Below are 23330 nucleotides of genomic sequence, written 5' to 3' on the forward strand. Positions count from 1 at the left end.
AAGGCAGGGGCACATGGGTTTGATCCCTGGTCAGGGAACTAAATCCCGCATGCCACAGCTAAGACCCTGCGTAGCCAAATTAAAAAAAAAAAAAAATTGAATATACAAAGAGGAGCACAGAATAGCTAAGCAGTAGTACAAGGCTACTTTGTGTCAGTATTATAGAGGGTATTGTGGGTTGATTGCATCTCCCAAAAAGATATGTTGATGTCTTAACCGCCAGTACCCATGAATGTGACCTTATTTGGGAACAGAGCCTTTGCCAGTGAAATCAAACAAAGATGAGGTCATCCTGGGTTCTGGTGGGGCCCTAATTCAATGACGAGCGTCCTTATAAGAGGAGGCAGCTTTGTACACAGGGACACAGAGACACATGAGGAGAGTGTCTTGTGACGATGGAGGACCAGATTGGAGTGGTAGAGCTACAAACCAAAAAACGCCGAGAAACACCAGCCAGCATGAGAAACAGGAGAGAGGCAGGAGAGTGGTTCCCCTTGGAACCTCCAGAAAGAACCAACTGTGATATCAGACTTCTAGATTCCAGAGCTATGAAAGAAAAATATTCTGTTTGAAGCTACTCATTGTTATGCTTTGTTATGGCAGTCCTGCAGGAAACTAACACTCTGGGTAGAGTTGAAACGTCTTCCCCCCTGCTACAGGTGTGCCCGGTGTTCATGGAAACCCTGGAAATGTCTGTTGGTGGGAAAGTGATTTTGCTATAATATTGCTCCCTCTTGGAGCTGAGACAACTGTCTCTCTCTTCCCTCCTTCCTTCTCCATTTCTCCTACCATCTTAAAGGTCACTCATTGGTAAAAGCATCACAGTGATACACGTACTTTCTTTAAAAATATGTGCTGACAGGGATCTATGGTTTTCTCTTGCCTTTTCAATTGCTAAAATTTTTAGCGAGGCCCTTTCCTGTTAATACTGCAGGGCTTCAATCAAATAGTATTTGAAGTCTTTCAAAGACCTACAAGACTGAAAAAGATTCCAGCCTTCTAGAATGAGGATAATCGGTTTCATACACCCTCCTCATTCCTATAAATATCCCCCTTCATTTGCTGGCTAGAACTGTGAGAGAGGAGGGGACCAGTGCTCAGAGATGAGAGGGCTGGGTAGTTCAGGGCAGCATGGAGCACAGGAACTGGCATTTTGTAGATCACACCGATTTCCTGATTATCCCAGAAAAGTCTGTTGAATCCAAGGTGCCTGTTAAAACTAACCCAACAGTCCCACTGTTGCCTTTGATATTTTAGAATAGAGGACTCTTCTAGTGGAGGAGTCCAATTAAGAATGTGGTAACTTTAATCAAATAAGGATTAAGGGCAAGCAAAGACAAAAATAGTACCTAAACTGATTTTTGGAAGATAATTAAATCAGACTTACAGCACAGGGAGAGAAGGGATATTGTAAGTTTATAAAAGAGAAGACCTTAAATTCTGCAACATTAAGTTAATGCTCTGCATCAACAAAGCGAAGAAATCCCCTCTTTGCTGAGTGATATAGGGCAATCAGGATAGGAAGTCACTATTAAAAAAGATTGCAAGGGTGAACGATGAAATTTCCTGAGCCATTGAGTATAATATGCTACATACACATTGAATAGTTAGATGAAATGTTTTTTAAACTAGCTGCATAAAATACAAAATTTTTCAACACAGGGAGGTAACTCACTTCATTACTATTGGAATAAGTGTTAGTCACTCAGTCGTGTCTGGCTCTTTTGCAACCCCACGGGTTATGGCTCCTCTGTCCATGGAATTCTCCAGGCAAGAATGTTGAAGTGGGTTGCAATACTCACTGAAAAACCCTGTTAATGAAATTTTAGACTATATCACTAGATACATGTTTGTGTGTGTCATGCCTGGAAAAGATGTTTTCTTAGCACTTGTCACTTACCCTGGAGAGAGCTCATGGCAGCCTTCCTGCCTGGAAATTCAACTTCCCTGGATCCTCTTTACTCATTGATCAACAAGATGCATCTGTCCATATATACTCATTGCCCCAAATTAAATAATATGTTTAACTGTGTTCCTATGTAGAGTTTGTTTCATCAGTAACTGTAATGGTCAGAATTCTTGGATTGTAGTCAACAGAAACTGTCTTTGGGCAATTTTAGAAGGGAATCTCCTGGAAATTGACCAGGAGCTCAGCAAATCAGTTGGAAAGCTGAGAACAGGGATTGGTAATAGTCACTACTTAAGGCTGCTCTGAAGGGCTGAGAATGTTTCCAGATAAGGCACAATCATGTCAGGGAACCGTAGCTGGAAAGAATGATTTCAAGTTTCCTCCATCCCAGAGTCTCTAATATAACATGCAAATCCTGGAAGACAGTATCTGATCCACTGGGCTTCTGACTCTTGAAAGAAAGTGTGAGGAATGCTGATTTGTTTGACATTCCTAGTGAGAGGCAGGCCCGGGATTCACTGTTCCCTCTGTGAGTAAAGAATCTGTCTGCAATACAAGAGACCTGGGTTTGATCCCTGGGTTGGTAAGATCCCCTGGAGAGGGAAATGGCAATCCACTCCAGTATTCTTGCCTGGAGAACCCCATGGACAGAGGAGTCTGGCAGGCTACAGTCCACAGGGTCTCAGAGTTGGACATGACTTAGCCACTAAACCACCACCAAAACAATACTACTGGAAAGAAGTCATTCTTCAAAAGAAAATTTGTGTTTTATAGAAAGAATAAGTGGATGCTGAGCTGCTAAAAATATTAAACACAGATGCACACAACTATCTACCAAAATAACTTCTATGTATGTATTTATATCTGATTGTTTTACACATATGCATATGCTGTGCATAGATTTTTTTTGCACTTTGTACTTTGCAATGATAGTGCTTAATCAATACTTCACAAAATTTTACAAACTTGATGTAGATTTTTGAAGGCTATGAAACACTCCTTTGATGATTGTCTTTTGGAAATAACATTCCCTAATCTGAATGACTTCTTATTTAGAGTATAGCAGAGAAGGAATGAGGGAAATATATTGACTCAAAAGTAAAACTGCTGATTTATGGGGTACTTCAACACTGACTTGGAGATGAACAGATCATTAATTGACTAATGGTTGAAAATAAGTGAAAGTGAAAGTCACATCTGACTCTTTGTGACCCCATGGAATATATAGTCCACGGAATTCTCCAGGCCAGAATACTGGAATGAGCAGCCTTTCTCCTCTCCAGGGGATCTTCCCAACCCAGGGGTCAAACCCAGGTTTCCCGCATTACAGATGGATTCCTTACAAGCTGAACCATGAGGGAATTGTTGCAAAGGTGAATGGAAACACATAGAGAGGGGTTGAGATTACTGAAACACCAGCCCTTTTAACATATTCATGAAAAGGATTGAAAGTGTGCAGAGATCTGGCTTATGAGACAAAGTAGGTGGTTGGAAAGGAAGAGGTAAATGAATATATAATCATCTAGTCTAGGTCATTTTTTAAAAATATTTTTAAAAATTTATTTATTTTTAATTGAAGAATAATTGTTTTACAGTATTGTGTTGGTTTCTGCCAAACATCAATATGAATTAGCCATAGCTATATAGTTTTTTTTTTGATGTGGATCATTTTTAGTCTATTAACTTTGTTACAATATTGCTTTTGTTTTATGTTTCGGGTTTTTGGCTGTGAGGCCTGTGGCTCCCTGAGCAAGGATCAAACCTGCACCCTCTGTGCTGAGTCCTAAGCACTGGACCTACAGCGAAGTCCCAGGTTATTTTTAAGACTTATGAAGCTAAACTAAAAATTATCCGATTTTACACTTGACAAGTATATCTTCTGTCTTGTTTCTAGAAAAAGGAGACAGTTGTTATTTAGCTATATTTGTGGGTAAACATTGTTATCAAATTCAATATAGATACTGAATTTTTATTTAATTAAAAAAGTAGGATTATCACATTAAATTCTTAGACAAACACAATTAAGAGGTCTGTTTTTTGCAACAGTGGTTGCTATGAAAGGATATTCCAGCATTTTTAAAACATTGGCATCTGTGATTAAAACAAACCTAATCGAAGTTGTTTTATTTTGAATCTTGAGTTTTTGTCAGTGTTTTAAGACCTATAGTCATTGATACATATTGTCTGCAAATGAAATGTTTTCAGTAGAAGACGGTGGGCATTCACTACTAGTAAAAGTTTCTAATAGAGTTATATGTTATTTATTTGGGTATACAAAAATAAATGTGCTTTTCTCTATGTAATTTCCTTTAAAATCCAGTAAAGTTGTGGTTTTATTTTTTCACAATTCTGCCATGATGGTGTTCAGTTGAGGTTAGTCTTTATTGTTTTCCTTGGCTCTCTTTATTTCCTCTAAGGCTGACTGTATGTAAGAAAGGCGGGGGCGGGGAGGGGGGGGGGACGACTTCCTAGTGGTCCAGTGGTTGGGACTCTCTGCTTCTACTGCAGGGGGTATGGGTCCCATCCCTGGTCGGGAAAGTAGGATCCCACTTGCCGTGTGACACAGCCAATAAATAAATAAACGAACAAAACCATTTATTTGGGAAAAAAAAAACCATTAAAAAAAAAAAAAAAAGAATGGCAAGATGGTCTACCCTGGAGACCAGCTTTTGCTTTACTGATAGGTGGCTATATAAGCTAAGCCTAAAACAGGAAGTGGATGGTAATGTATTTGGTGGTCTCCAAGGTGAAAAGTCAACAGATCCCACATCACTATACTTTCCTTAATGAAGGAATCTTCAGCCATGGCATTCACATATTTTGTGTAGTCTTAAAAGCAGCAATGCATATCTAGAAATGTGAGAACCTCAAGCAAAATCTTAAGCTAGTGTTCTTAACTTGAGATCAGTAGCTCCCTGGGACTGCAGGAAGACGATCATAAGAGAGAGCTTGAACTAGAGAAGGAGAAGGTGGGATGCTATGCTTTGGGAGGGGTGGGCTGAACTTCTTTCTCTGAGCTCCTTATACCATCCCACTCCCACTGTGCTCCCTCCCATTCCTCCCAAATCCCCTGAAACCTTGATCCATGGGGGTGGCCGCTGTACCTAAACTTAAAGTCTTTTCTTCTATTATTCTCACAAAGTCTCCCTGGAGTAGGCTAATATTATCACCATTTTACAGATGAAGGAACATATGTCACTAGCCCACAATTATAAAGAAAATGGCAAAGCAGAGATTAGAAAATTGTTCTGTACTTAGTTACCGAAAAAAGATTCATGATATTCATGTGATTAATCCCAGAGTTAGTGGTGTGAAAGTTTAGAAATATCTGGAAAATTGCACCCCCCCCCCCAGGATTTTTTTTCTTTTTTTCCCACTAAAATCATTTCAGTGAGAGACTTACCAGTGATCTCAGAAAATGAGGGGAAAAAAATGTCCTTCCCACACAGGAACACTAAAAAATAGGTTTACCTGTCTTGATCCAGGAGACATAAGAGACATGGGTTCGATTTCTGGGTTGGAAAGATCCCCTGGAGGAGGGCATGGCAACCTGCTACAGTATTCTTGCCTGGAGAATTCCTTGGACAGAGGAGCCTGGAGGGCTACAGTCCACAGGTTTGCAAAGAGTTGGACACAATGGAGACGACTTAGCACACGCACACACCTTAATCCAGAGAGAGTGAAAAGTTGGGTACGCCTGTCTTGAGACCCAGTATTTTGTAAGGTCCTGTAGGACTGATGCTGAAGCTGAAAGTCCAGTACTTTGGCCACCTCATGTGAAGAGTGGACTCATTGGAAAAGACCCTGATGCTGGGAGGGATTGGCGGCAGGAGGAGAAGGGGCCGACAGAGGATGAGATGGCTGGATGGCATCACTGACTTGATGCACATGAGTTTGAGTAAACTCCGGGAATTGGTGATGGACAGGGAGGCCTGGAGTGCTGCAATTCATGGGGTCGCAAAGAGTCGGACATGACTGAGCGACTGAACTGAACTGATACACTTATTGGAAATAGGTATCTAGAGTCAGGGTTCTGTAGCAAGGAACAGAAGGAGACATGGCCCCTAGCAGATAATAAGATGCCATGATCAGAGTATATGGTGGCTTCTGTCACTGAAGCTGAGATTAGGGCTGGCTTCCGGGCAGTGATCCGGGGATGTATCCTTCAGGATACATGTTTGCAGCCTTCTTAGGATCCTTCTTCCCCTCTTACTTTTGCTTGTGTCACTTGTCAAAATCTAGGGCAAGTCAAAGCAGAAGTTAATTTTGTTATATTAGATCTCAGAGAAGATGTGCTACAATAAACAATGAAGACTCCTATGGTGAATTCTTAGTGTAGTATCCTGAATCAATGATGGATTGATTTCTGATTTTAACTCCATGCATGCATGCTAAGTTGCTTCAGTCATGTCCAGCTCTTTGTGACCCCATGGACAGTAGCCCGCCAGCCTCCTCCATCCATGGGATTCTCCAGACAAGAATACTGAAGTGGGTTTGCCATTTCCTTCTCCAAGGGGATCTTCCCAACCCAGAGATTGAACCTGCATCTCTTATGTCTGCCTGCTTTAGGCAGGCAGGTTCTTTACTGCTAGTGCCATGTGGGAAGTTCATTTTAATTCCATCTGGCACTCAATGTGAGCTTAATCAAGTCATAATTCTCCAAGCTTCAGTGACCTCATCTGTAAATTGGAGCCAATCTTCCTGTGTCTTGACAGGCTGTTTTGAATGATAACTGAGTTAGGGTACATAAAGGTTCTATGCACAGTAGGAGCTGGTCTGTACTGAATGCTTTGGTCTGACCTACAATTGTAACCCAGGTCTTTCAGACGAAGTCTGAATTCCACTTTTCGGAGTTACATGTTAGAGTTATCTCTCTGAATAGCAATGTAGAGATGTGCAGACAGAGCGTCTCGTGTTTGAAACTCAGATCTGTGGTTCTCATAGTTGCTCATTACCTCAATCTCTCCCAGTGTATGTGATTGTCACAGAGCCACTGAAAAATGGTATCTCACATTCTCTGTAAAAGCATCACTTACCCACCTAAAGCTTAATAAATTGAAAATTTTGCTGCTTAGAAAATAATCAGGTGTGGAGAAGCACAAGTTGTACTATCATTTTCTGAAGGTTAATTGGCTTTTCCTCTTTCTGTTTTTTTCCTCCACAGAATTACCATCTAACACAAGGCCACTTCTCAAGATGAAGGAGGGATTGAACTGTCACACCAGCGTGATCAATTAGATGATGGAGGAAAGAAGTATTTGCTACCTGACTTTAATCTACTCGGCAAGAATGACTGAATGGGGATGGCAGAATACGGTAAGACTCAAAGATGGAGAAAATCAGCAGAGTATCATTTAAGGAGGCACAGAGCAGTATGAATGCTGACTCATGACAAAATGGACATCCTCAGGATAAATGCTTATTAGGGTGTGTACTGGTTCACTTATTTGTTCAATTCTGAGTGACTGCAAAATGAACATAAACACCTTTAGCAAAAGCAATATGATAGAAAATGAAGCAGCTATGTTTTTCAGAATTTCTAGATTTTATGTCACTTAACTTGTTCAACCAAAGTGAGAAGGAGAAAGATGACACAAAACTTATGCAACCCACTCCAGTACTCTTGCCTGGAAAGTCCCATGGACTGAGGAGCCTGGTGGGCTGCAGTCCATGGGATCGCAAAGAGTCGGACACGACTGAGCGGCTTCACTCACTCACTCATTCACAGGATGTTCTATGAAGAAGTCAGAGGAGATGGAACTAAGAAGGGAATATGATAGCTGACTTCCTCTGTTTAAAGGCTCATCATTGGGAGAAGACTTAGACATATTTTGGTGGGAATGACAGAGCGGAGGGTCGTAAGGACTTTGACTTAGTGTGAGGAATGATTTTCCAATATTTGTCACTGGAACAGCCATGCTTGGTTTCCCATTGCTGGGTTGATGGGTAACCACGGGTATAGAGGGGTTCTTGCATTAAACAAGATGACCTCAATTGCCCCTTAATATGCCTTTTCTTCAGCTTTAAATCACAATGGAGAGGTCTACAAGGTTTCTGAAACTTCTTTAGAAGCAGAACTGAATGAACTTCGGAACTGCTCAGGCTCTGATAGAATTAGTCCTTCTTAGCAGTGGGTATGTATGTTGTTGGCCTGGGAATGGTTGCTGGTCTGTTTCAGTTATGGACAGCTGGTGTTAGCCAAGGGATTTATTGGATTAGTCATCCCTAGTAACCATGACATGAGGTGTTTCTCCCTGGATTATTAGGTGATATCTATTATGTTCACATTTTCCATTTTATATTGATTTTTCTTTTCCAATGCAAGCACAACCTAATGCAAGTGTTGTGGTTGGGAATATGCTTCCCAAAATAAGCTACATTTTTTTTTCTTCTAGAATCCATTTGGCTGTTTCTATTTGTGGAGTCAATTGTGAGACATCCATTTATCATAGCTGTGGAAAACTAGCAGAAGGTCCAGAGAAAAGCCATGGAAACGATGAAGAACCAGGAAAATGGATTTCAGCTATGTATCCAGGAGAAGTAAGGTTGAGAATAATGTTTATACTTGTTTGCAAGCCTCCATTCCTAGCACAGATGCTCAAATACATATGTGTTGATCAACTTACACATAACTGTGGTCTTCTAGTTTATGAAGGCTACATAGAGGATGTTTTCTATTGGGACATAGGCATGATCAGGATGGTCACATTTAACAAATATTTGTGTGATTAACTTGAATTCAACATTAGTTTCAATATAAGCATCACACTGATAGGGAAGGTCATTAAACTTTAAAGTGTGTTCCCAAAGAATGCTGTGGCATCTCCATTTGAGAACGTCTCTTAAACTGGATAGCTAATTATCTGTTTAGAACAAAAGCAGAGGAATAATTCTGAGCACTTCATAAGGACTCCTACAGTTCTGATTTCCCTTGTGTACTTTGCTTGTGTGTAAGCTGGAATCAAGCTTGCCAGGAGAAATATCAATAACCTCAGATACTTAGATGACACCACCCTAATGGCAGAAAGCGAATAAGAACTAAAGAGCCTCTTGATGAAAGTAAAAGAGGAGAGTGAAAAAGTTGCTTAAAACTCAACATTCAGAAAACTAAGATCATGGCATCTGGTCCCATCATTTCATGGCAAATAGAAGGAGAAACAGTGGAAATAGTGGCAGATTATTTTTGGGGGCTCCAAAATCATGGCAGATGGTGACTGCAGCCATGAAATTAAAATACGCTTATTCCTTGGGAGAGAAGTTATGGCCAACCTAGATAGCACATTAAAAAGCAGAGACATTACTTTGTCAACAAAGGTCCATCTAGTCAAGGCTATGGTTTTTCCAGTAGTCATGTATAGATTTAAGAGTTGGACTATAAAGAAAGCTGAGTGCCAAAGAATTAATGCTTTTGAACTGTGGTGTTGGAGAAGACTGTTGAGAGTCCCTTGGACTGCAAGGAGATCCAACCCGTCCATCCTAAAGGAAATCAGTCCTGAATATTTGTTGGAAGGACTGATGTTGAAGCTGAAACTCCAATACTTTGGCCACTTGACATGAAGAGCTGACTTGTTTGAAAAGACCCTGATGCTGGGAAAGATTGAAGGCAGAAGGAGAAGGGGATGACAGAGGATGAGGTGGTTGGATGGCATCACTGGCTAGATGGACATGAGTTTGAGTAGGCTCTGGGAGTTGGTGATGGACAGGGAGGCCTGGTGTGCTGCAGTCCATGGGGTCGCAAGAGTCACAACTGAGCAACTGAACTGAAGCAAAGCACTAAATCCATAACTCAGGGGTAAAATAACACGTACATAAGATAATTAGGTATGAAGAAGCTTCTCATTTGAAGTGTTGATTTTCCTCTAATCAAAGAGTATATGATAGTCCTAGTTCTCCACTATCATATTTCCTATTAAAAGTAATGCTCACATATATGCCTAAGAGTGCTCACCATGTATTGCAAACCTCTTGTCCTTAGGAAAAATCAATTCTGGGGAAGAGGAGATAGAATTAAAAAAAAACAAATATACATACATACATATATATATATATATGTATATATATTTCAAAGTGACTACATGGAGAAAATATTGTTCTAGGACAAATAATACCAATAGGAATTAAGAGTTTCAAGCTAAACTATGATTATAATTATACTGTAGGAAAATTTTTCTTTTCTGGCTAGTGAATACTGTAGTATACATTTGGTGTTCACCTCTCCAGCATGCATTACCCCCCTGGAAATTTAGGTGACACTGATCCTAGTTATACCTCCTAGTATATAGCCCCATGGCTCTGATTGGCTTGTTCTAATCTGCACATCTCAGTCTCCCTATCCATAACAAATGAGCACATAACATAATCAGGGCAATGAGAATGTGGATTCCAGAAGAGAATTTCTTTTCCTCTGAATAGTGTGATGATTGAGATGTAAAGGCTGATACTGCTGCAGCCATTTTGCCACTAGGAAGGAGAGCCCAGATCCTCTCAAGATGAAGCTGACCAACTCTGAGTTCTGTTTCCTCATCTTTAAAACAGACAGGATAATAGCACCTTTGTCTGGGTTTGTTGTGAAACTAAATTGTTTAACTTACATTAGATGCTTAGAACAGGAAGTACTCAATAAATGATCATTTTTACTAGCAGATAGAGTGTATTTCCTCTACTTTAACAAAAAGCATCATTTCCCCTCTGTGAGCCCAGTGTAACAGTTTTGGGGGCCTGGGCTGTCTGGTTAATTATATTTAACTTCTTAAACCAGTGGTACCCAAATTTCTGGCACCAGGGGAGACAACTTTTCCATGGACCAAGGGGAAGGGGGATGGTTTCGGGGTGATCCAAACACATTACGCTTATTGTGCACCTTAATCTAATGCCATTGGTCATCTGACAGGAGGTATCAGTTCATGACCTGGAGGTTGGGGACTGCTGCCTGTTTTTTCTCCTCTTAGGCGAGCTCTATACTTAAGTGATCTCTGCACAGAATTGGTTTTGCCGGTAGTCAATTGTCTATGTCAGCATTTAAATAATGAGACCTTAAGGACTGGTCTCTAAGTGCCGTTTCTGAACTTTTAGTGCCTGCAAAATCATCTGATCCTTTCTGCTGGACCCGCAGCTCTGTCCAGGTTTTGCAGAGAAGGAAGAGTTGTGATGCTGTTTCCTGGCAATGTCCACAGGCGGGATGTGTTTTCACATGGGAGCTAACCTGGGGCATCTGTTGAGCTCAGTTCTGAGTCTGAGCTGATAAAGGTTGACATATGCCTGTGTCTGGGAGACCAAAAACTGCGCATGCAGGGGCTTTTATACTGTTCTTGCTGTCCCAGTGACATTTTTTTCCTGTATTATTCATGTTTATTTACTTATTATTTAAAGATAACAAAATAAGCAAAGAGAAAATAATGGTCAGCATCAATTGTAGAGGCTACAAATAATCAACATTTCTTTGAAAAACAGTGATCTCATTTTAGTAAAAAAAATTTTGTTGTTTTTGGTTACATTTGATGGGACAAAGATTTGAGATATTTATAGACATTCTTGTGGAAATTTGGGAGTGAGTGATAGGATAGAGATACATACGTTTAAAATGGAAAGGACCTAAAACAGGTTATCTGTGGATAGAGGAGTGGATGAGCAGAGGATGAGACTTCAAGGAGAATTTCCATTTTTCATTCTGTGGACATTTGCATGGTATGAATTTTATTTTGCAGTGATTTTATGTATTACTTGTATTATTTTCAGAACTTACAATGTCAATAATTCTATTCAAGGGAAGGGTTATGTTTTCTCCAACTACTTGTTCAGATGAGGTCATTGTAATCATTCCACGTGTTTGTACCTGAGTCACCTGATGATTCAAGTGAATTCAGATGATTAAACTTAGTGAAAATATCAGTCGCTGTCATATGCTACTCTTTGTGACCCCATGGACTGTAGCCCACCAGGCCCCTCTGTCCATGGAATTTCCCAAGTAAGAATATGGGATTGGATAGCTATTTCTTTCTTTCTCCAAGGGATCTTCTCAACCCAGGATCCTGCATTGCAGGCAAATTCTTTACTCTCTGAGCCACCAGAGAAGCCCAAACTTAAATATTGGATATGAAGCTAACTCCTTATTTATGTTTGTTATACTACACGATTTAGGTTTCTCAAAGACCACCTTGCCTGTTTCAATACCATAGACACTTGGACTGAATTTACATCTGCATTGAATATTTTTCCTAAGAGCTTTGTTAAATATTGGATATGAAGCTAACTCCTTATTTTTGTTTGTTATACTACATGATTTATGTTTCTCAAAGACCACCTTGCCTGTTTCAGTACTGTAGACACTTGGACTGCATTTACATCTGCATTGAATATTTTTCCTAAGAGCTTTGTTCTGAGATAAAACAGCATGTTGGATCTCCTGCAGACTGATGACTCGGCTTTCACCACTTCCGGTTGAGTGAGAAGCATGCTGTGAAGGAACTTTGCAGCACCCCCATGTTCATGGCAATTAGAACTTTCTGCTGCAGTTGGATCTAGCAGCTCATGGAAAGCAGACATTTCAAGCAAGGGCCCAACCTCTCAGTTCATACGTGGGGAGAGTTTGGCCCAGATGCTCAGGGATTTCCAAGGTCCCTGATTAGACTTGGGGGGCAGGATGGGGCTCAGAGCCAGTTCTTCTGGCTCCTTCTGCTTCCTGACACATGGTGAGCTGAGAAGTCACCCAAAAGTCAGCCTGCTTGCTTCATTTGCATCCCGGACGCCAGAAACAAAGTTGAACCATATGGGCCTTGGGAAATCCAGAGAATAGGAAATGAAATTAGTGGCGTAGAATGTGGTGTAAATAAACAATAACATGCTGGTTTAAACTGAAGACTATCTTACATCTGTGTAGCAGTTTGGAAAGATTATTATTTTTTTTCTGCCTATAAAAATAATACATGTTCAGGACTTCCTTGGTGGTCCAGTGGCTAAGGCTCCATGCTCCCAATGCAGGGGACCCGGGTTTGATCCCTAGTCAGGGAACTAAATCTCGAATGCCACAACTAAAAGCCCGCATGCCACAACTAAAGATCCTGTGTGCTGCAGCTAAGACCAGGCACAGCCAGATTTTAAAAATTAATGATACATGCTCAATTTAGAACATTTTTGGAAGTATAAAGAAAAAAATCAAAATTACTCTTAACCACTTTGTCAAGAAATGTTCAAGATTAGTATTTTGAAATCACGAACACATACATATGTATAATCCAATTAGATCATATTGCATACATAATTTTCTCTCTGGGTGTTTTCATTGCATACTATATGATGAGCACTTTCCCATATCATTGCATGTTCTGCAACACTGTGGTTTTTAAATGGCTAAAGAATCTTCTCCGGTTGTTCCTTTTGGTCTTTGTTAAGTGATGAACCATTAGAACAGGATGATGTGGCATAAATCCTGGTATAGAATTAAAAGAAAGGCATGCTAAGGTTTGGTGCTATGATCTGATCTGGGGTGTCAGTGTGGAAGGATTGGTGACGGCAGCAGCTGAGAGCTGTCAGTCCTTTCCAAGAAGCAATGGATGCTGAGGGTGTTTCGTGGCAGATGACAGATAGTCAATTCAAAGACACACACTTAAGAGAATGTAATAGCTTCTTATTTTGTCCTCCTCTTCAGCATCCATTGGTAATGCTAAGCACCATTTAGGCCACAGACTGGTCAGCCCAGGTTCCTGCAAGATAAGGTCCTCATCTTGGAAGTGCCTGTGCCTGAATGTTAAGTCGCTCAGTTGTAGCCAATTCTTTGCAATCCCATGGACTGTAGCCTGCCAGGTTCCTCTGTGCATGGGATTCTCCAGGCAAGAATACTGGAATGGGTTGCCAGGGTGTCTTCCTCCTCCTGGATCCTCCTCCAGGGGATCTTCCTGACCTCTGGATCGAACTTTCCTCTTTTATGTCTGCCTGCATCTGCAGGTGAGTTCTTTATCACTAGCGCCACCTGGGAAGTGACTCAGATGCAAAACTGACGCTTCAGGTGCCGATTATCCAGCTCACTTGGTCACCCCTTGGACAATCAGCCTTTAGACTACATCTCTGCTTGTCACTCTCCCACCGAAAGGAGGGCAATTAAAAGAGGAATGGGTGCAATTTCAAACAGTCTGTTTTGTTCCATGTCAACCAGTTCTGCTAAAAGGTGTGTTGAAAGATGAGACAAAGTGTTTGAAGCCTTCCTTTGTGTGTGTTCCCTGTTGCCATGGACAGTTGGGAACCTGCAGAGTAGGAAGGACCTTCATAACCTGAGCAATGAAAGTCAAATCTGGCATCGAGGCTGGTTTATCATTTGGGGCTGTGGAGTCCAACATGGTTCAAGAGAGAGCTTCTCTACTGAAAAGTCCTGGGAGAACGAGGCTGGGAGAGCGATGATACCCAGCCTCGCTCTAGGGCTCTGGATACAATAATGCTTTTCCTCCCCTCTTTCCCTATTTCCCCAGATTTCTAGTATTAATTCTAATGAATTAAACAGAATTCAGGTAGGGAGCACAGTACTTCAGGTGAGCAGAGAGTTTCTGTAACGATTCTAGGAACTGTTCCTAAGACCGATGGGTACTCACAAGGTACTGAGAGCAATCAAGATGCAGTGTCTTTTGCTTGTTTTGTGTTTTCTTTGCAGGTTGGGTTGATGAAGAATCTGTTGCCAGCAGGCCACCATTTCCTCCTGTGCAGAAATGCCAAATTTGCAGCGCTTAGTTGGGGGATGAGCTCGGGATGTGATTTCTTCCTTCCCCAGCAATTTTCTGCCTGCCTGCATGAAATGCTAATGAACATCTCACACATGACAGAGCAATGAGACATATCTTTATTTTACAATTTTTGGCAGATTCAACTTGACAGAGTCTAAGTCTTCAAGCGACGGTGACAAGGCACTTGTAGCAGACCTCTCTCCCACCTCCTTCAGATTTCTCCTCTGGATGGATATTCCTCCCCCCACGCTGACCCCATGTGTTGTGTCTCTGACTTGAGGTAAGCTCTAGATTGTCATGGCATCTCTGCATCCCGTCGCTTCCCACCAAGCCTCTGTGTCCAAGTCTCCAGGGAGAGTCCAGCTCTGGCGAAAGCAAGTCTTAAACGTCAATCTCAGACCAACTCAGATACTTATAAGTATACTTATAAGTATCAACTAGATACTTATAAGTTGTAGGTGAGTAGCATCAAGTCCGATTTTATTTATTTACTATTTTAACTAGTTGGGGGTGGTGTGTGAGTGTGTTTTAGTCGCTCAGTCGTATCTGACTCTTTGCGACCCCATAGACTGTAGCCTGACAAGCTCCTCTGTCCATGGAATTCTCCAGGCAAGAATATTGGAGTGGATAGCCATTCGCTTCTCCAGGGGATCTTCAAGACCTAGGGATTGAACCTGGGTCTCTTGCATTGTAGGTGGATTCTTTACCACTGAACCATCAAGGAAGTCCAGTTTGGGGTGGGATGAAGCACAAATAGGGAGTTAACATGCTTATGAGCCCAGGTTAAATGCATTGATGATTTTATAATTTTACCATCAAATACATAGACTTGTGGGGGGACTGAAGTGAAAACAGAGCTTCCTTTTAGGACTCGGCTGATTGATGGTGCCAGTGGAGAGCTTAGTTTGGGGGCCTTCCTTTGTGGAACTGGCTGCTCTGATTGTCTCGCCATATGTACAGGAGGGCCACCCACAGACCATGAGCACACATGTGCTCGAGGCACAAAGGATGCAGTCTTGGTAGCTGCAGGGACAAATAGAGATGCAGCCTGAGGGGAAGTCTTATCTCAGCACTGACTGATGAGGAGCCCCAACATATGAAGTTGGGGTTCATCCTACTTCCCGCTTGTACTTCAAGGCTGCCTGTGGCAGTTGGGCACAATTTCTTTCAACTGTAGAAGAATGAGAGACTAGAGAATGGACAGATTTTGTAAATACAATGAAACTTAGAAAGATCTGGGCCTGGGGATGCATTATTCCCCAGCATGAATCCAGCTTGTTCAGGGTCCCCTGGTTCTGAGGTTTATTTCAGGCTCTATGTTTTCTTATTTCTGTTCCATCTTCACCTTATGCTCTCCTCATTCATCGTCTCAGTGACCTCAGAAATTCTAGCGAATGACATTAAGGTTACCATCCAAAAGCCCATGGCTGCAAACTATACCAGCTAGAAGGCCCTTTGATCAATAATATATCTGGGAAAAGATGTATTTCCTCTTTTGTTCCTCTTAGTTTTCTTTCATACAGAAAAGAAATTGAAAGATACCACAACTGGATAAATAACTTGGAAGTAAACTCACCTGATCTCAGAATAGCCTTGGGTAGTGAACTTGGAATAATTACAAGCATTAAGAAAGATGAGTTGGAAAGGTCCTTTATCAGAGAGAGTTTTAATAGTTAGAAAAAGTGTAGTAAGTTAGCTTTTGTGGTTGGGATAGCAAAGGCCAAGAAAGTTTGACTGAGCATAATGAAAGTGTGAAGAGTATAGATTGGGTTGACATGCATGGGTTGGATTTAAGAACACTCGGCAGGAGACACAAGTGGAAGCCCGTGAATCTATTGACTGTATCTCACAGAATCCATAGACTTATCCTTGCAGAAGAATAAAGATATAAAATATGAGCAGATTCAAAAAGGCCTAGACACATAACAATAACGGTTATAAAGGAAGTGATGAGTGCATGGAGGGTAAATTTCCACCCTTGTTTTTAATATTCTAAATATTATTTTGAACTAATTAAAAAACACACTCTTTTGTTAAAATAAGAATGTACATATATGTATAACTGAATTGCTTTGCAATACAGCAGCAATTAGCACAACACTGTAAATCATATTTTAATAAAAAAGAAAGCATCTCTAACTTTATCTTTTATTATTAGAAACAAAATATACCCTATTACACAAAAAATGATCATGGAAAGTTAAAAAAACAACTTGGAAACATAAAAAGGAAGAAGAAAAGATTAATCATAGTCTCACTTTACAGATTTTTACACATTTTAACATAATTTGCTTTCACTTTTCCACACTATTGAAAAGTTTTCTTACATAGTTGTGAGTTTGCAATTTTTTATTCTTCTTTTATATTTCTATTTAAGCCCAGAGTTTTTCTTTTTGTCTCTAGGAAGTCTTTATTTTAAATGATTTTAAGATGCTATTGACTGTAGAACACATTATTCTACACACTACTATGAAAGGAAAAAGATGTTTTCAGTTAAGCTATGACACAAAGCCTTCAAGATCTCTTGAAACACATTTGTTACTTACACTAGCCTTTGATGCTTTGACATTTCTTTCATCCCTTCTAAGCACTTGGCAATTCTTTTGCCTAAGAGTTGCACTACTTAGCATGTAGGAGATGCTTCTTTTGCATATTCCTCAGAAAACAAAATGTAGCACCGTTTCATCTATTTAGGTTCCATAAAACACATGATTTTTTTTCTTTGGAACAAAATATGGAATAGTGATCATTTCTCCTGTGATGAATATTTGCTTCACCAATATAAAATTTACCTGCTGCAGTTCTGTTTACATGGCTACACAATAACTTTTCATCTCAATACTAAATCACTGTGTTACTTTTAAATGGCAGTGAAAGCAGCATGTATAGTACCAACAATGTCCATCATTCAACAGAAGTAATGACAAGATGAACATCTGTGACCAAGTTAATGCTTGCCTGCCAATGACAGCTACTTCGTGGCTACTGCATGGATGATGGGGATAATAAGATGCCAGCTACTATAAAACATATTCCAATTTCAAAGATGTTAAAATGGAGAAAGGCGAGTCTTAGTATCAATGAATGCACCTGAATTTAATTGACCATTTTGTTATTCTGGATCTTTTCTTTATAAAAGACAAACTTTTCTTTTTTTTCTTTTAATACAAACTTTTCTTTGCATTTTTGATTATTTCTTTAGGATAGATTCTGAGAAGAGGAAATATTCAGTCAAAGGATGGACGTACTTTAAGTTTTTGACATACATTTCCAAATAGATTTACAGAAAAGTAGTACTTATATAGTCTTATGAACAACGTTATTTCAGCTTCAAAAGCTTGGCTTTATGGAGAAAAGCTGTGAGAGGTAGCCTGCAGGGCGACACCAAAGATTCAGTGATGACATGTGGCTTTGAGACTCCGTCTTACAACATTGTACCTCCCACTTGCTCATTTGTACCACATGTTCTTTAGACGACTGTAATATCTCACAAAGAAAACCAAAAACATTTTGTTTTTTTTTCTTCTGGGTTCCATGAAGAAAAAAAAATGTTTTACATTAAATCCAGGTCAGTATCACTTAATGTTGAATTCCTCTATCAACATGAATTATCATATATATTAAATTATCTTATATATTTAATCATTTAAAATAAGGCACATTCCTTTTGATGCAACTGTTTCCATTTTTCTTGAGCTGATGTGTCTGATCTGTGTGACTTTGGGACTTTGCCTTGCAGATGCTTAATGTGGGTGGGATCCAAATGCATGTCAAAGGGAATATTGCTAGATGTTAATTAAGAGCTCAAGAGAAAACAGGAGGGTCATATATCTTTGCATTATGGATGAAGGTCATAGCAGCAATTGGACTGAATTCAATTCAAGAAAGACTTATTGAGTTAACTCAGCATGTGCCAGCTAGTGCTACAAAGTGGTCACTAAAACTGCTGGTCTTCCTGCCCTGATAGAGCTTATAACCAAGGGGCAACATCACTTATCCCAACTTTCCTGAACTGAACCTTCATCTTCTGTTATAAAATGTAAGTATTTGAGGTGTTTGAAGGAGGCTGAAGCTGGGAGTGGACTGTAAAATGTATTAGCTGGGTGAAAGAGCTTTTCTTATACAGTATACAGTTCTTTGTTGTTTAGTCACTCAGTCGTGTCCAGCTCTTTGTGATCCTATGGATGGTAATCCACCAGGTTCCTCCTTTCCATGAGATTTTTCAGGCAAGAATGCTGGAGCAGGTTGCCATTTCCTTCTTCAGGGGAGTCTTCCTGACCCAGGGATTGAACCCATATCTTTTGCACTGGCAGGTGGATTCTTTACCACTGAGCCACCAGGGAAGCCTCATATGGTTCTTAAGAGTTCATTAACTGACTCAGTTTTTTCACTGTCTTGTTTTTTGGTTTTCTTTCCTTCCTTTTTATCTTTTTTTAAGTTCTATGGTATGTCGAGCACTGTTGATTAGAAACTCTTTGTCAGTTTCTGTGATGTCCAGCTGAATGTGTCACCAATATAATTTCCTTTAATTCTGAGAGTCAAACAGAATCCATCTTCTTTAGGTTATCCCAGGACCCTTAAAGGTCTATGTCTTCTTCCAAGAATAGAAACACTGCCTGCATTTGTGTCTTGCTCTTCTCTGGTGCCTTCTATCTGCATGTCATCCTGGGCATCCTCAGAGGTGGTGTGATATTGTGGAAAGTTACGGGAATTTGGAATTACAAGAACTAGATTGAAATTTGTTTCTTCTACTTAGCTGTGTGTGATCTTAGGAAAATTGCTGAATATTTCTATTCTCATCTTTCTCATCATTTTCACAGCCACTTTATGATTTAAATATTATTATACCAAACAACAGACTGGTTCCAAATTGGGAAAGGAGTATGTGAAGGCTGCATATTGTCACCCTGCTTATTTAACTTATATACAAAGTACATCATGAGAAATACTGGGCTGAATGAAGCACAAGCTGGAATCAAGATTGCTGGGAGAAATATGTGTAACCTCAGATATGCAGATGACACCACCCTATGACAGAAAGAGAAGAAGAACTAAAGAGCCTTTTGATGAAAGTGAAAGAGGAGAGTGAAAAAGTTGGCTTAAAACTCAACATTCAGAAAACTAAGATGATGGCATCTGGTCCCATCTCTTCATGGCAAATAGATGGGAAAAAAATGGAAACAGTGAGAGACTTTTTTTGGGGGCTCCAAAATCACTGAAGATGGTGACTGCAGCCATGAAATTGGAAGATGTTTGCTCCTTGGAAGGCAAGCCTATGACCAACCTAGATAGCACATTACAAAGCAGAGACATTACTTTGCCAACAAAGGTCTGTCTAGTCAAGGCTATGGTTTTTCCAGTAGTCATGTATGGATGTGAGAGTTGGACCACAAAGAAAGCTGAGCACCGAAGAATTGATGATTTTGAACTGTGGTGTTGGAGAAGACTCTTGAGAGTCCCTTGGACTGCAAGGAGATCCAACCAACCCATCGTAAAGGAAATCAGTCCTGAATATTCATTGGAAGGCCTGATGCTAAAGCTGAAACTCCTATACTTTGGCTACCTGATGTGAAGAACTGACTCACTAGAAAAGACCCTGAAATTTGTTGGGAAATATTGAAGGCGGGAGGAGAAGGGGATGACAGAGGATGAGGTGGTTGGATGGTATCACTGACTTGATGGACATGAGTTTAAGTAGCTCCAGGAGTTGGTGATGGACAGGGAAGCCTGGCATGCTGCAGTCCATGGGGTCACAAAGAGTCACGACTGAGCAGCTGAACTGAACTGATACCCATTTTACACTTGAGACAACAGAAGTTCAGTTAGGTTAGCTAATTTTCCCAAGGTCTAGGTTTCAAATATATGGGGCTTTAGTGTCCATACTTAAGGACTCCTTTATGTCAATCATTAAGAGCTGAACGCAGTATTTGGTTCATAGGAAATCCATGATAAATCCATTTATGGTTATGGTTGTCATGCCTCAGAACCAAGATAATCGGTGCCTGTGAAAGCTAAGTACCTTCAGTTGTGTACGACTCTTTGTGACCCCACGGACTGTAGCCCACCAGGCTCCTCTGTCCATGGGATTCTCCAGGAAAGAATACTGGGGTAGGTTGCCATGGCCTCCTCTAGAGCATCTTCCCAATCCAGGGATGGAAGCTGCATCTCTTAAGTCTCCTGCATTGGCAGGCAGGTTCTTTACCACTAGTGCCCTCTGGGAAGCCCAAGATAATAGGAGTATTTACTAAAAGTAGAAGCAAAATCTCCTTGGCAGACCTGTGGTAGAGTTATTTTGGTATAGAGAAGCATTCTCATTCAACCTCTGACCCCACCCACATGTTAAGGCTAACCTTGATTAGAATGGTAAATGTCATCTGTAATTGAAAGATCTAATTTTTATAATTCTACTTCTGCTGTAAAGAAAAATTACACTTTTGACATTTTAAGTTAATGCTCCAGATAGTCCTGGATTGACATATGCGGTATGAGGGGCCTTAAACCAAGAGCTGAAATATAGAGATGAATTCTTAATCAATGAGTTATGGGTCTGGATAAAAGGTTAAAGTTAAATAAAATATCTGCAACTGGTGCTGTTTTGAGGGGTTGAAATTGTACCCTTTCTACATGCATTTTTAAAAATAGGGCAAAATCTATATAGATTTTCATATATGGCAACACAAGCAAAATTTTTGGCTAATGATGTACTGTTATCTTTTTGGTTCAGCATGGAGAAATGCAATCTACTTTCCTTATCATTTTCTCCCTAACATATTAGCATTTCCGAGGTTAATCATCTGTGACATCTTCTCAAACTGCTCTTATTTTACACTCACAGGTTTCATTTATTTTTTATCCACCGTAGAGAGATATTGTCCTCATTTTTTTAGTTGCACTTAGGTATGGGATTGTTGTTCAAACATTATGTTTCAGGATCTTTCCCCTTCTCTCCCATTCCATTATTTTTTTAAGTTGTCTGTTGCATCTGAAATAATCTGTAAATTTGGGGAGAGGATTTAAAAACCATAGCAAAGGGTAGGGCAAAAAGTATTACAATTATTTTTCCTTCTATGAAATATAATAAAATCTCATTTTTCTATATAATTATGACCCCAAATCATCTGATTTGAGCAGACAAGCAGGACAGTGACTTGACCATGAACACATCCATCCTCACAAATCCTTGGGGGAGGGTGAAAACCTTGTGATATGACCACCAAACGTGTGTTCTGCTTGATTTTCCACAGAACTGTGAAAGTTCAATTCAGATGTTTATCAATGGAGCCATTTTAAAAAAGTTTTTTTCAAACGCACACCAAGTAAAAACTAACTTATGCAGAAGCTGCTGGCAACACCTGATTGTGGCTTTGCAGATTTGCACCAGCATCGTAATAAGATTCCAAAGCATGGAAGGAAATGGAAAATGAAATCTAAATGAAAATACTTCTGTTTTTGAAGGAAGTGAAGAAGAAAACACATAGCTTCACACTGACATAAACACTTATAAACATGCAAGAAAATCAGTTTTGTTTCTAGAGTATATGTCAGTTCTTTTGAGCTGAGAAAATTCAGACTTCAGGCCTGGGACCTAACTGGAATTATTTATTGTTAATGATTTAGTGTTTTATTTATTCACTTTTCAGCGTTCATCACTATTCAAGGTCAAATAATAATGAATGAAACTAACAAAATATTGTAAACCAAGTACATGTCAACAGAAAATAACAATAGTAAAAAACCTTTTTCTTTCATTTTACTCCACTGTCAATGAGACTGTTCTATGGATGTTTTCAAAAAGAAGTAAGTAAATTTGAAAGTTTAAGACATAGTACTTATGGCTCAGCGGAAAGAATTCGCCTGTGATGCAGGAGATGCAGGTTCAATCCCTGGGTCGGGAAGATCCCTTGGAGAAGAGCATGGCAACCCACTCCAGTATTCTTGCCTGGAGAAATCCCATAGACAGAGGAGTCTGGTGGGCTACAGTCTATGGGGTAGCAAAGAGTTGGACATGACTGAGCAATTGAATATGATGCACTTGTCTGGAAGGGTCTATTCCATCATCATCCTTTATATACATTTTTTCTAAATAAATTTAGACAAATGAACAAATCTGAAATATTTTGTTTGAAAGGCATCAAGAAACTCTAAGGTTGGGACTCGTAGTGTGTATTTATTGAAAATTGTGAGAACCAAGAATGGGAGAGTCAGTTTTAGGATCCTAAAAATATATAATTAAACCAGTCTGCTTGGTTTCATAAAAGTGACTAAAGACTAACAGAATCCAGTTTTATCTCTAGTGTGATGCTGTTTGTGACAGACAATTCGTATGGTATAGAAGCTAACCTGCCTCATAAAAAAATGTAATAAAGTTTTCTGTTTCTGCCACTGAATCACAATCCTTTCAAACCCTTCTCGCCAGTGCATTTATTCCTCCTGGAGAGCTCTATCAGGAACCCCTATAATCAGTGTGTGTAGAAAGGCGTGAAAGTCCTGTGGAGTTATTAATGATGGGGGAGAGGGAAGATTAACTTCTTAAAAACTGAAAGACTCTCAGAATGTGTCCTTTTATTTTACCCGGGTATGAAGGTCTGGAAAATGTCTTATTTGAACATACACAGGTATTGTTACAGGCTCTTAAATCTTTGTCTTATACTGTAGTTTCTGCCCATATGTTTATTGTCAGCTAACAGCTGAGAACTGATGAGCTGAGTGGAAAG

The 23330-nt window shown here is 40.0% G+C and overlaps 1 long non-coding RNA gene across 1 annotated transcript; it reads left to right on the top strand.

The window, feature by feature from the left end:
* The first annotated feature begins 7079 nt into the window (after positions 1-7079).
* LOC110142212 (uncharacterized) lies at positions 7080-15037 on the top strand. Its single transcript, XR_002315259.2, has 3 exons — positions 7080-7225; positions 8305-8454; positions 14754-15037. It is a non-coding gene; the product is annotated as an uncharacterized lncRNA (long non-coding RNA).
* The last annotated feature ends 8293 nt before the right edge of the window (positions 15038-23330 follow it).

The sequence above is a fragment of the Odocoileus virginianus genome, chromosome 8 (genome assembly GCF_023699985.2).
Source record: "Odocoileus virginianus isolate 20LAN1187 ecotype Illinois chromosome 8, Ovbor_1.2, whole genome shotgun sequence".
Classification (NCBI taxonomy): domain Eukaryota; kingdom Metazoa; phylum Chordata; class Mammalia; order Artiodactyla; family Cervidae; genus Odocoileus; species Odocoileus virginianus.